This window comes from Benincasa hispida, chromosome 8, assembly GCF_027475165.1.
Source record: "Benincasa hispida cultivar pf3 chromosome 8, pf3_genome.v1.1, whole genome shotgun sequence".
Lineage (NCBI taxonomy): Eukaryota > Viridiplantae > Streptophyta > Magnoliopsida > Cucurbitales > Cucurbitaceae > Benincasa > Benincasa hispida.
This window is the reverse complement of record NC_143485.1, coordinates 14861665-14876711: the sequence shown is the minus strand read 5'-3', so window position 1 is coordinate 14876711 and position 15047 is coordinate 14861665. Positions and strand designations below refer to the sequence as shown.

Sequence of the window (15047 nt, the reverse complement as noted above, 5' to 3'; positions counted from 1 at the left end):
CTTTCCTTCCTCCTCCCCCCAGATTTTAAAAATCAACTTTCCATCTCCTAATGAACACACCAACGTCCCGTCAATGTTCAGACTCCATGGCAGACAGCAGAGTCTTTTCTTTTCAATTATATCACTCTCAACCTAAACCAACACTATTTGAAGTTTAAACCCTGAACAATATTCCAACACGAACACCCATTTGAAGATGAAGACCCTAACCTTCAGCCATGGCCACTCACAAGGTTGGGTTTTGTGAGTCATGTAAGGCCAATACAAGAGTTGTTAATGAATCAGAACATCCATTTCAGTCTTAAACAGAAACCTTTTGTTGTGAAATTTTAAACGTTGCTTCTGTTGTTGGACAACAACTTCATCAAGCAACCATAGATTCTCGAGGTTTCTTCTATAACTCCAAATGTTGCTTATGTGATCTTAAACTTTGAGAATTTTGTTAATTTTTGTTGATGTCGCAGATTTGGCATGTGTAAATCTGCCTGATCTACCCGACCTCAGTGAATAACAGTCAATCTATACATTGATATAGTGCTTGCCACATACCGATGCTTTAAGTCAAACAAGGATTTGTGTTGGTATGGCAAGAGTTAGAGTTGTGAGACTTTCCTTTCTATTTATATGAAGTTGGCTTAGGGTATTTGAGTTAAACTAGAACTGTTTTGGGTTCTTGCCGCCTGATTTCGGTCGACGGTCGACCTTGGTTTAAGTGACCAAGCCTAGATTAGGTTACAAGCCACATACAGAGCTTTTCAGCTAGGATCCAACTCATGTTTTGGGCTTTGGCTTGCCTTAGGGTTTCCTCTTTGAAGATCCTTAAGAGTCTATATTTCAAGTTTAATTCTACCCATAACGGTGACTTCCACTCTAAAGTTGGGTTCGTGGTTTGGCTTTTAGTTCTCCCAAACTAAACATACAAAGTACAATTTGGGAGTATTGATCCTTTGCTTGATGTAGGGTTCATAGTGTGACCATGCTCAGTCTTGTTGGGTTCAACGTAGGCATGTTTTTCTTGTCCACCTTGAGGTGAACCTCAAATTTGGGATTTGCTTGGAATAATTGGTTTACCTCATTGAGCTTCATTAGACATTGCGGCTCATATCATCCTCTTCAGTGTCATGGTCATGCTTAGTCTCGATAAGTCAGTCAATTGGTTGTCTTGTGACGACTGTTACGAACGGGTTTTACTTTTATTCTCTTACTAACTCTCTTCACTTTTGTTTCAGTTCCTCAAAAGATCAAATATTTCCTTACTAGCTTGACATTTGCAAGATTCGTAGGTGATCTAAATTAAGACTTTCACTTTTTCCTTACCTTAAAAGAAGTCTTGTTTCTATGCATCTTGCATCATTAGTTCTACCTTGGGGTGAGAGGTTTACCACTGTTGCATCACTAGTTCTACCTTGAGCCGGATGAAGGCCGAAGTCATCATTTTTCCGATTTGTTTCCTTTTTGTTTTTTGTTTTTTATCATTGCTAAGTTTTTCTTCTCTATTTCAGATATGCAAGGACGTCGACTATCTATATTTGAATGCCTAACTCAAAAGAAGAAAGCCCCTAGAAATGCTATTGAGACATCCAAGGTACCATTGACGGTTAACATCACCGACCTAACAGAGAACAAGAATCCTCTTATTTGAGCCCTGCAAATTTTTGGCGATTCGCTCAGCTACATAAGAAGTTGAACAATCAACTAGGATTCACCCTTTTGTTCTCCCAGAGAACTACTCTGGAGTTGGAGACAAGGTTGAGCTACTTAACAAAAGTTTTGCACTACGGCAAGAACTCGGCCAACGTCGTTCTGAGGGGGAAATTGGGGATAATGACCCTTTAGAAGCTATCCACGAGCCCCACTACGAGTTGCATAATGTAGGTTATGTTCTTGTCGTTTCTTCCCTCTCTTTTATACATCGCTAATCAAGTTTCCCTTTCTAGATTTCATTCGAGTTTTTGCATCAACTATGAGTATGGCCAACCACATCAACTTTCTCGAGCAGAACTATGTTCCCAAGACAGAGCTAGCTCAGGCTCAAGATATTTTAGCTCGTGCTAATCAACAATTAGTTGAGGTTAGACACAAGCTGGAATCTCGTCGGGCTGAAATTAACACATGCAAGGCTCAGTTGGAGGAGGCTGAATCTCGCCTCATTAATCCCGAATATTTAGTTGAGGAGTTCGAGAAGACAAAAGCATATACTAAAATGCAAGATGATATAATGGAATGCGGGGTTATTTGGTTGACTCGGTGACTATCTCGACGCCATCCTGAGATAGATTTTGGATTCTTGTATGATGAGTTCATTGCAATGTGCAATGACCCTAACGCGTTCGATTATGATTCTGACGATTCGAACGCAGGACCTTTTAGCGTTGGCAGTAATGAAGATCCAACCTAGAATGACATGGCGATGGATCGAGATCATCCAAGTAGGTGAGGCATGGCGTGGCTTAGTTTTTTGTTTTTGTTTTCTTGGCTTAGTTTTTTGTTTTTGTTTTCTTGGCTCATTTGCGCTGTTTTTCTTTGTTTCTCTAATATAGACCATCTCCTTTGTATGTCTCCTTTTGTCTAAATCAGATTTGCAAAGATTGAACATGCATTTAATCCATAAGTTAGAAGTTCCATATAAAAATTCTCTCAAGCACAGTTAAATCTTTTTACCCATTGTTAATGCATGTAAGAAAGTTTTTCGCTATTATGAACTCTCATAAACGGTATTTTTTTCAAAATCTATACAAGTAAGAAAAGTTTCTCCAATAATCCAAAATTGTTTCCCTCGTAAACAAGAGCAAGAATCAACAAAAGTTGGGTTGTCATCAAAGAGAAACCCTTGTTAAACAAATCTACTTCATATTTCAAATAATCAAGTGATAAGGCATCGACACAAATATAATGTTAGTAATGATGGTCGACATCGGAACAGGTGAAGAAATAATGGCTGAACGAGAAAAGAAAGTGAGCATGCTAATGAAGGCAATTAAGAGAGAGATTATGAAATTGCATCTCTAAAGAACCACATCGAAAGTTGTGATACTGTTGAAACAAGTCAAACACCTACTGCTAAAGATAATGACAATGTGAAGCTAATCTTGTAAGAAAAACAAGAACAATGTTCAACTTCAATTGCTTTATTGTCAGTCCTACAATTTCAAGATATGATTACAAACTTCATCAGAGCTCAATATGACAATCTTTCTCAAAGTTCTATCTAGTAATCTAAACAATATACAAAAAAGATTGATAATTTAACAATCCTAACTGAATACCAGCCACTTAAGTTTCAACAATTTGATGGGAAGGGCAATCCAAAGCAACATGTTGCTCATTTCATCGAAACATATGAAAATGCTGGTACGAGAGGGGATTTATTGGTAAAACAATTCATTCAAACATAGAAAGAAAATGCTTTTGATTGGTATATTAACTTGAAGTCCAAGTCAATTGACAGTTGGGAACAACTCGAAAAGGAGTTTTTAAATCGTTTCCACAGAACAAAGAGAATAGTAAGTATGTTCGAGCTCACCAACACTAAGCAACGAAAAGGTGAACTCGTTATGGACTGCATAAATCATTGGAGAGCCGTAAGTTTGGATTGCAAAGGTCATATCACAGAACTGTTTACTGTTGAGATGTGCATCCAAGGTATGCATTGGGGATTTCTTTACGTTCTTCAAGGTATAAAGCCTCGCACCCACGTTATAGAGCTGAATATTGCTAGTCGAGGAGACAAAAATATTTTAATCCTTAACATAAAGAATGAAGGAAAGGATAGTGAGACAACCTTAGAAGAATCTATGATTGTCAATACAACCCCTCTTAAGTCGACCTTCAAAGAGAAAGACAAAAAGATTGAAAAGCATCAAGAATATGAAATATGTCGCTTAACTTTGAAAGAAAGACAAGAAAAAGTCTATTCTAATCCTGATTCTAACATTCCTGATATATTAGAACAACTGCTAAAAGCACGACTGATTCAACCTCCCGAGTCTAAACAACCAAAAGAGATGCAAAAAATCGATGATCCAAACTACTGTAAGTATCATTGAGTCGTTAATCACCTAGTTAGCCATCTTCAGCATTATATTATAATTCTTATTCTTATAGCATTTAGTTATTGCTCTTTGATCAAGAACTTACTAACACTTAGTAATTCTTGTAAGGGTAACCTGTCATTTTCAGATCTTAGAGATCGGTATCGATAAGTTACCGAGGGGCAGATAATGCTAAAGATGGACCTAAGAGACCCTATCCATTTCTAGAGTTTGCATTATTTCGATCCCTAAGTCACAACCTTCCGAATGGGTGGTCGCGTTAAAACGACACACAGGCAGAACATGAGAATCTCACGGTGCAACCTAATGAAGAAAACCGTAGGATGTGTTGACACACTTTCTTCTCCCACTTATTATGAACAACTCCCCCTATTCACCTTGCTATTGAGCCATCCAAACACTTTTCGAATGGAGCGATCGCCTAAAAATGACACAAAATTGAGCATGAATCTCGTGGTGTGAACTCTTAAGGACGTGAGAGCTAAAAATAATATATCATGTATACTAATAATCTCTGACTGAAATGTTCCAGACAGTTTAAGCAAACTTTTACTTAGGTATATTCCAGCTAATTAAATACAACCTAAGTCTAGGTGTTTATCCGAGTATAACTTTTATACTGAAAAACCGAGTTGTTGTTTGGGCTTGTGTACTTTTGGGGCCCCCGATGGCTTGGATTTAACCTACGATGTCTAAGTAATAAACCATTTATTACCTCACATCGTTCACACATGCTCATAAAATTGGGTAAACAAAACTCAAGAACCAGTTCGATCCCCAGATAGCAGGTGTTCCATAAACCCTCAACTTAAGTACCTCCTAAGGATCCTGTCGGTGAGTTTGTAACCCAAAATTTACAAGATAATGACCTATTTTAACTATTAAAATAAGTTATTTGTCAACCCTAGGTGAGTATACATTTATCTTTGTTATAAATTTTAAATATCTAATTCATTTTATCACTTATAAATTACATATTCTGTGTAATATACATTTCATAATTTATATAACCGCTTATATTAAAACTTACGAAAAACAACAAACATATTATATATTAAAACACTTGGAACATATTTCAATACATGCAACATGCTTTCCTATGGTGGGATTTTAAATCTACATGACATACTTTATGCACAAACAAGATTTATTTAATTAAAACATACATTCATAATGCATAATTAATTAAACACCACATTGAAGTAGACCAGTTTTGGCATCCTAAGCAAGCAAACAACTAAATTATTACACTAATAACTCAACTTCAGCTTCGAACTGCTCCTGAACACTTCGAACCAGCTGGAACCACTTGAAACAACCATTGAATCAGACATCTAAGATTTGAAGCTAAGCTGAACCAAACCAAAATAGACTGAACTAGTTGGAAAGGCTCGAACCAGACGAAACCGGTTCTGTTGAACTGGCTGTCCTTACGTGCGTGCATTTCTAGAAATGTTGAAGAACAGTGCCGCGACACTGCCGTGATTCTGGGCTTGCTAATGAATAGTGTCGTAACGCCACTTGATAGAAGCAGCTTTCAGCTGCACCTTGCTCCAAAATCTTCAAATTACAGCCTAAGATCGATTATAATGACTCTAACAAATGTACAAATCCTTCTTCACACACTATATCCCATAAATAAGGGGGTAATTACAACAATTAAAACTATTGAAGGGAAATTTTGATACATAAACTGTAATATATCCACTTCAGCCATCACAACATTCATCATATGAATTAACACTCACCAAGCCAAAATTAATGCAAATTGAATGCTTAAAATTGCTCTAATAATAATTCAAAGAGTTAACAACAAGCATGTGGAACCAATTTGGATCTTAAGCACACAAACTACATTAATTTTGAGGATCAATCATGTATGTTCATAATGAAAATTAAGGTTTTAAAGACAACCTTTGTAGATCTCCAAATTGACGCAACCCTTTGCCAATTTCTAATCAAGAACTCGTTGTGGACCACCGCTAGAGTCCTCCACGCTATTCTCTAACCTTAGAGTGGATTATGGAATCCAAATTGTGGTGAGATTGAAGAGAATTTTGAGTGAGAGTGAGTTTTTGGTGTAAAAATCAGAAGAACTATTTCTTCTTTAAAATTGTCAAGATTGCATGAAGATTTTGATGGAGTTGACATTCAACACACGGAAGCTATTAGGATCCTAAGCACTCTAACTACATCACTTTTAGTGGACTAGCATGCATGTTTATGAAAATATCAATAGTGGGATTTCAAAAATACAACATTTGATGAATTCACTTGATTGCTCCAAATTTCTTTAAAATTTTTCTTTAAAGACTACCACAAGAGTCTTCTCTACTTTCTTTGGCCTTAGATTAGATCGTGGGATCCAAACTGAGAAGAATTTGAATAAGAAAAGAAGAAAGTTTTGGTTTTGGTGTCAAACTGAAAATGAGGGAATGATTTTGCATGAAAAATCCAAAATTTTCAACCCTTAACCAACCGAATAATCTTCTATTTTTATAGAAGATTTACATGAAATTGAATTGCATGATTACAAGACACTTAATCAATCACTATAAAATTAGATTGAGTGGGAAATGTGGGAAAAACCCACTTTCCCCTTAATTTCCAATTAATCTTAATTTACCATATAAATTAAATCAAATAGCAAATAATTAAATTTAAACTTGAATTCTTAAATTCAAATTTTTAATAAAATTAATACAAATTATTAATTTTAAATAATTTAATTAATTTAAAAATAATTTGATATCACATATTAAATTATTTTTTAAAAAACCAATCCAAAACCTGAATCCTTATTCATGTGTTCAATATTGATTTAAATATTTTCTAACTATCTTATACGTTTAATTCGATAATTAAACGTTTAATTATATCGAATATAATAATCCAAATCCTAAATCGAAATTTGAACATTTCAAATTCTCTCAATACGTTATTCTAAGGTTTAGTCATTTTACGAGTTAGTGGAGAGACCTAATGGACTTACAGATCATGAGATTCAATTGGCTAAACTCTCTAACCGAATTAATCAATATTCATTAACTATCGAGACACTCCACTATAGCTTAGTAGTTGCCCTCTCCTCATTATAGGTATATTTCTGTCAACTTGATTTAACCATAATCAGCAAGTCGATCCTTCACAGGTTGTTCGCAGCTAGGTCAAATTACCGTTTTACCCCTATAATACATCTTGCTCCTTAAGTCTCCACTGATCCTCTAATGAACAATTGGTTTATGGTCCTACCAATAAACCAAGTCCCTCTCAGCCATCTTGCTCCTTAAGTATTCATGTTATACCCATGGTTTTCGTTAGTTTATTGAATTTAGGAATTTATAAATGCAATTTATATATTCAATAACAACTTTATTGAAATAATCTCAATAGAAATATGTTTAAAGTTTACAAACTATGAGTTTGAGGACATATAACCCAACAGATTTTTTAGCCATATTTTTTCTATTTAAAGAGATTGCATGAAAAATTGACACAAAATCATCTCTAATTTAGTGGGATTTAAGTGTTCAAATAAGTAAGAAAGGTAAGATTTTCCCACTAACCCAATTTTTCATTTAAAAATTTGATTTTCCAAAAATCAATTAAATGAATTTTAATTTTAATTAAAAATAATTCAATTAATTAATTTTAAATAAAATTTCTTTAAAATCTATCTTTAATTAAAATTAATTCTAATGAGTTAATTTTAAATAATTAAATAAATAATTTAATTAATAAAATTAGTTTAATATTAAATTAACAATGAACACCAATCCCGAACATGATTCCCTATTCATGTATAATATTTAAATCATATTTAAATATTTTCAACTCTTCAATTTGTTTAATTCAACAATTAAACGTCAATTATATCACATATAATTAATACTTATTCCATAATCCGAATTTGAACATTTCAAAACCTCTCATCACATTGTCCTAAGGTTTAGTTTGATATGAGCTAGTAGAGGGACCTAATGAACCTACAAAACTCCAACAATACGAGTTAACCGGCTAAACTCTTTGACCTAATTAACCAATATTCATTAACTATCAGGACATTTCACTAATGCCTAGTAGCTACACTATCCTCACTATAGATATATTTTTGTCCACTTGATTTAACCATGATTAATAAGTAGAGATGTTCAATTTCCCTACGGGACGGGGACAGGCAATGCATTCCCCACCCCCACCCCCACCCCCGCCCCGTTCCCCGTCCCCTCCCCGATTAACTTCTACATATCTATTTAGTATAGTTATTTAATGTTATGTTGTTATTATTATTATTATATAAATATTACTTTTAAATTTCAAATTTGATTATTTATAGAAAAAATAATGAATATATTTAAATTGAATATTTAAATTAAAAATATATATGTGAAAAACTTGATTTATATTTATTTCTTTCTACTAAAAAAAATTAATTAACTTTTTTAGACCAAAATTTGAGTAATTTATCCTTAAATTCAAATTGTCATATAAAACTAACCATAATAAACAATTTAATAATAAAAAATTTAGTGATAAAGTTAATTATTTAATTAAATTTGTTCACATTAGTGATTTAAATTAATGGATTTTTTTTTTTAAAAAAGGGAAAAAATTCCCCACGGGGAACCCGATCCCCTCGAATTCCCCGTGGTAAATCTCCACCTCGATCCCCGTGGAAAATTTCATGGGGATGGGGAATGAAATGTGGAACAGGGACGGGGATGGGGAATGACATCTTCAGCCCACCCTACCCCGTGTACATCTCTATTAATAAGTCGATCATTCACAGGTTGTTCGTAATTATACTGGGTCAAAATTACTGTTTTATCCCTGTAATTACATCTTACTCCTTAAGTCCCACTTATCTGATAATGAACAATTGGTTTGTGGTCCAACCACCAAACTGAGTCCCTCTCGGGCCAATGAGAGGGTGGAACCCCTTATTCAAGACTTGGAATCAACACTTAAAAGAATAACCTATCTACTAACCCTAGAAATGGGTAGGAGCGAATTCTATCTTGCAGGACTATGTCCCCAGCTATTTACCCAATCTTACACCTAAAATGGGAGGCTTATTGAGTTGGCGATGTTGAGTCACTCTTACCCATGCAGATTAAAGGATAATCTCAAATCAACAAGAGTTTATAGTTAGATCTGGATTAAGATTAAGTTACCTAAGTCATCGAGTTGAAATAGTCAATCTTAATAGTAAACGACGTTATAAAGTAAAAGTGAATATTTCGTGGTCCGGTCTTATGAAATCTCATTGCAAAGGATGCCCCCACTCGCATGTCTCGACATGAACGATTTAGGATCACATCATCTATAACACTTTACAACTATTGTAATAGTTACAAAGTGGGCCACATCCATAATGTCCCCAGGATAAGGTACCCAACCTAATCCCTATACTATAGACCGTTTTGGTTATTACTCGAAGTTGATCCACTTTTATGTCTCCACATAAAATTCAAGTATTCATGCTATAGCCAGGGGTTCTTAGTTTATATGATTTTGGGTAGAAAGGTGCAATTCACATATTCAATAACATCTTTTACTGAATAAACCTCGATAACATCTTTATTACAAAATATAATATGTTTAAAGCTTACGAACCACGAGTTTTAGGACATACAACCCAAATATTAGTTGGATATACTTTCTATAAAGTACATCAGTTAATTGTTAACTAAAATGTCATATATAAAATATATTTAATATACTTGTTGATACACAATAGAGGGTGAAAATAAAAAATAAAAAATAAAAAAATAAAATATACTTTTAAAGTGTACGTTTGGTTTAACTTTTCAAATGTTTAATTTTGAAAATAAATCATTTGAGAAAAAATTAAAGTATTTGAAACCACTCAAAATAGGTTTTGAAACACTTTTAAAATGCATTTTAAATAGTTTTTATCAAAGGAATTTAAATAAAAAGAACTATTGAAAAACCATTTTTTCAGCTCGGTAGTGTAAGCTTGTAACCCAACTGGGGCATTAAAGTTATTGGAGGCTGGTTCGCTCCTAAAGGTAGGGTCTTCTCAAGAAGATGTCTGGCATGCCTGTTCCAAGAAGGGAGTTGGATGTCTGCCATGCCTGTTCCAATATTCTAATTAATTTATGATAATTTAATCGCTTTTAGTAATTAATTTAAATTAATTAATTATGTTTAATAAATGTTTAATATAAAGGTATTCATTTTTATTTTTATTTTTATTGATTAAATAAGGCTACATTTATTTGATGACACAATAATTAGTCTCTTGTATTTAATTAAGTAATTATTTAATTTTGATTCCTACATACAAAATTGGTAAATTAAACACATATATTTAACTTCTAGAGATTAATTAATTATCTCAGACATTTAAAATCCAAACATTCAAATATTAGATATTTAATATCTATAACTATGAAACAATGTATACAATCGAAACAGTCTTTACAAAATATTTATGTGAAAACTCAATAGAACTACTTAATTTTAGTTTAATTTATTGTTTTCAAATTTTTGTTTTTAGATTGTTTACCAAAACGCCAAAAGCGCTATTTGAAACTAATAAAACATCCTCTTATGCTTTGATATATACAAATACACATCATTCAGAAAACGCAAAAAAAGAAAAATGCAAAAAGAATGAATTCTTATTTATTATAATTTTAGAAAACAATTTGTTTAGAGGAATGATTATATACAGTTATTTTTGCTCCCCATTCTCTACTGTACAAAAAAATTTACAAAATAAAAAAAATACGTAACAATATTTTATTAGATCATACATGAAATGTATCAAATACATGCATATAAAGGAACACCCAAATTTTTGTCTTTAGGTGAAAAAATGATAGTTTTAAAAATAAACTTTTCAACCCCTCAATTTTCCATTTTCCAATGAACCAATGTCAGATTCCATTGGTCTCTTCATCCAAGAAATTTTCTAGTCGCTCTTTCTATAATGAAAAAACTCGGGAATTATAAGAATTCTCTCCAAATATTCTAAAGAAGAGAACTAAAGAATAGCCATGGATACACCCACATGCAATAACAATGTGGTACAAGACAAACCTCCTCTTTACATTAATTTCTTTTTCACTCTTTGATTTATTTTGTCCACGTGTACACACATCTTTTAAAGTAATTTTAAACTTGACTGATTTAGTTTTAACGATTTCAAAATCACTCACAACTAACTTTGTGATGTAAACGGTCAATTGGTATGCTTTATAAATACCTCTGATCTTTAAAACAAAAAGCACAGAGAGAGTTATCATCATTTTTTCCCTAATTTTCTGTAAACAGCAAAAATTGTACGCAATCTTCATTAGCAAAGAACTCGGATCTTCCCGTGGACGTAGATAATCTTGTCGAACCACGTAAACACTGTGTTCCATCTTCTTGCCTTATCTTTCTTGTTCATATGATTGTTTTCTTTCCTGCAAATCGCGCGCCATTCATTCACCATTCAAATCGCATCGAATAACAGAGTATCAAGTTTAATCGTGCATCGATCTTCGCTATCGAGTAGCTTCGAGTTGATCGCTTTCACCTTCGAGTCGCACGAGTATCATTCAAGAACCATTGAGTAAGACCGGGTATTAGTTTAGTTGTCATCGAGTTCCTTCCAGGATTTAACAGAGACTCATCAGATGAAGAAGGGAATTCTCTTTGAGCATTGTGTAGGAAGACGTCGAGCATCGAGTTTTGAGTATCGAGAATTTGGTAGAATATCTCTTAGCCTTTTCTTCATCTTTCCAGCATAGTATTTGAGCCTAGTGAACAGTAGTTATCCTAATAATTTGTGGTATCAGAGCATTTGAAGATCATCAAGGTCAACATTCTTGGAGCATTAAGATACTCAAGAAATCTAGACTCGATACTCGATCAGATCAGAAATGGCTGTTGCAAGGTATGAAATTGAAAAGTTTGATGGGAAGGGCGATTTTGGCCTATGGAAGGCCAAAATCAAAGCTATTCTTGGCAACAACCACCTACTATATCAGCTCAAGAAAGGGAAGACATGGAGCTTACAACATATGGGACTCTGGTTCTTAATCTCAGTGACAGTATTTTGAGACAAGTGATTGATCAGGTCACGGTTAACAAGATGTGGGTCAAGCTGGAAGGTCTTTTTGCAACCAAGGATCTCCCCAACAAGATGTATCTAAGGGAGAAGTTCTTCATATTCAAGATGGATTCTGCCAAGCCTCTTTCAGATAATTTGGATGAGTTCAAGAGGATAATTTCTGAGTTCAAGAGCATTGACAAGAAAATTGGCGATGAGAATGAAGCTTGTGTGTTATTAAACTCTCTACCCGAAGCTTATAAGAAGGTGAAGAATGCCTTGAAATATGGAAAAGAATTAGTTACCATTGATGCCATCATTTCAGCATTAAGAACTAAAGAGTTAGAGCTTCAGTCAGTAAAAAAGGAGAAGCCTAGTGCAGAAGGGCTGTTTGTCAAGGGGGAAGAACAAGCAGAATCAGTCTAAGGGGAATAAAAATCAGTCAGGTGAAGAGCACAAACCTAAGACCAAGCTAAGATGCAACTACTGCAAGAAGAAAGGTCACTTGATGAGAGATTGCTACAGCTTGAAACGGAAAAATCAGGAAAAAGAGAAGGATCACAAGGGAAAAGAACTAGAAGCTTCAGTGGTTGAAGGTTCCTACTTTTATTCTGATGCTTTAGCCTCCACTAGAAACCAAACTAACCAAACCAACCCTCTTGGGAAGCATGACTGGGTACTTGACTCTGGTTGTATCTATCATATGACACTTTTCAGACCTTGGTTCAATACTTATAAGGATGTAGATAGAGAATCTGTGTACATGGGAAACAATGAAGCCTGCAAGATCAAAGGAGTTGGTTCAGTGTCCTTGAAGCTAAAGAATGGATCAATCAAGTTTCTGAGAAATGTGAGACAGGTACATTTGTTCAAGAGAAACTTGATATCTCTGGGCATGTTGGACTCCATTGGGTGCGAATGCAGAGGAAAAGGTGGAGTTCTTGAGGTGATCAAGGATTCCAAGGCTGTGTTGGTTGGTGAAAAGGTCAATGACCTTTATATTGTGAGAGGAGTAGAGATGATGACAAGTGCCTATACGGTTTTAACAACAAGCTTAACAAAGGCTGACTTGTGGCACAAAAGACTATCCCATATTAGTGAAAAGGGGATGCAAGTACTGTCCAAGCAAGGTATACTGCCCAAAGGTATTAGTGAACACCTTTCCTTTTGTGAACACTATATTCTAGGTAAAGCAACCATACAAAGTTTCACAAAATCTCAATATACGACCAAAGAAACATTGAATTATGTCCATTACGACCTATGGAGACTATCTCCTACACCAAACCTTAGTGGCTTAAGGTATGTTCTAACCTTATAGATGACTTTTCTAGGAAGAGCTGGATATACTTTCTTAAAACTAAGGACCAAGTTTTTGGGAAGTTTAAGGAATGGAAAGCCACGATAGAAAATGAAACATCAAAAAGGTTAAAATACTTTAGAACCGATAATGGGCTTGAATTTTGCAATGAATACTTTGATAAATTTTGTAGTGAGAATGGTATAACTAGACATAGAAAAGTGAGGTATACACCTCAATAAAATGGGGGTGTTAAGAGGTTAAATAGAACCATAATGAAAAGAGTTAGGTGTTTACTCTCTAATGCTATCTTAGGGGAAAATTATTAGGCAGAAGCTATAGCTTATACAGTGTACACCTTGAATAGGTACCCTCACACATCTTTAGAGTTGCTTACCCCTGAGGAAAAATGGACTAATCATCCTCCTAACCTAGATAACCTCAAGGTCTTTGGATGTGTACGGTTTGTACATCAAAATAAGGGAAAGTTAAAGGCCAGAGCAGTCAAATGCATGTTTGTAGGCTTTACAGAGGGTGTCAAGGGGTTTAAAATGTGGCATCCGATTGAGAGAAAGTTCATGATGAGCAGAGAAATCACCTTTAGGGAAGAGGAGACGTTTATGCAAAAGAAGAAAAAGCTTGAGGATGAAGGAGAGTCATCCAACACAGAAATTGAAGTGAAGTTACCCACTAAGTAGCCAATAGAGTCTAGTCAACCTAATGACATAGGAGAAATTGAGGAAGATGTAGGGGAACATGAGGAGACAACAAGTGAGCAACCTAATTTAAGTCAGTATCTCTTAACTAGGGATAGGCAAAGGTGAACCATTACGCCTCTAGCTAGATATACTGAAATGAACTATATGAATCTGGTTTTAATGCTGTCGTAGCTCCTACTAACCAAGAACCAACAACCTTTGAGGAAGCAACAAGTTGTGCTAATGCAAGGGATTGGATAGAAGCTATGAATGAGGAGATGCATTCACTAAAGGTGAATGACACTTGGTCTTTAGTTCCTCTACCAAAGGGTTGCAAACCTGTTGCCTCTAAATGGGTTTTCAAACTTAAGGAAGGAGTATCCTGTGATCAAAAGCCTAGGTATAAAGCTAGATTGGTTGCAAAGGGGTTCACTGAAAGGGAAGGAATAGACTATTATGAGATTTTTTCTCCAGTTGTCAAACAGACTTCCATAAGACTTATTATATCCTTAGTTGCTCAAAATAATTTAGAATTGTATCAATTAGATGTCAAAACTACTTTTCTTCATGGACATCTAGAGGAGACAATCTATATGACACAACTTAAAAGATTTCAAGTTAAAGGGAAAAAAAAAATCTCTATTGCTTACTCAACAAGTCTATATATGGGTTAAAAAAATCACCTAGGTGCTGGTATAAGAGATTCAATAACTATATTTCCAGCATTGGATTCAAAAGTAATTCATTTGACATATGTGTTAATGTAAATACAGGTTCTTACAAGGACAAGGTTTACTTACTCATATATATAGATGATATGTTGCTGGCAGGTAGGTCCAAAGGAGATCTAACCCATGTTAAAAACATCTTAAAAAAGGAGTTTGATATGAAGGACTTGGGAGAAGCAAGCAAGATCCTAGGAATAGAGATCC

The 15047-nt window shown here is 34.4% G+C and overlaps 1 long non-coding RNA gene across 2 annotated transcripts; it reads left to right on the top strand.

Moving 5' to 3' along the window:
* Positions 1 to 2617, top strand: LOC120083846 (uncharacterized). 2 transcript variants are annotated; one of them, XR_016531446.1, is made up of 3 exons: positions 1 to 387; positions 1503 to 1871; positions 1938 to 2617. It is a non-coding gene; the product is annotated as an uncharacterized LOC120083846 (long non-coding RNA). The 2 variants fall into 2 exon arrangements; XR_005483552.2 differs by having other exon boundaries at positions 1 to 1283.
* Positions 2618 to 15047: the final 12430 nt, after the last annotated feature.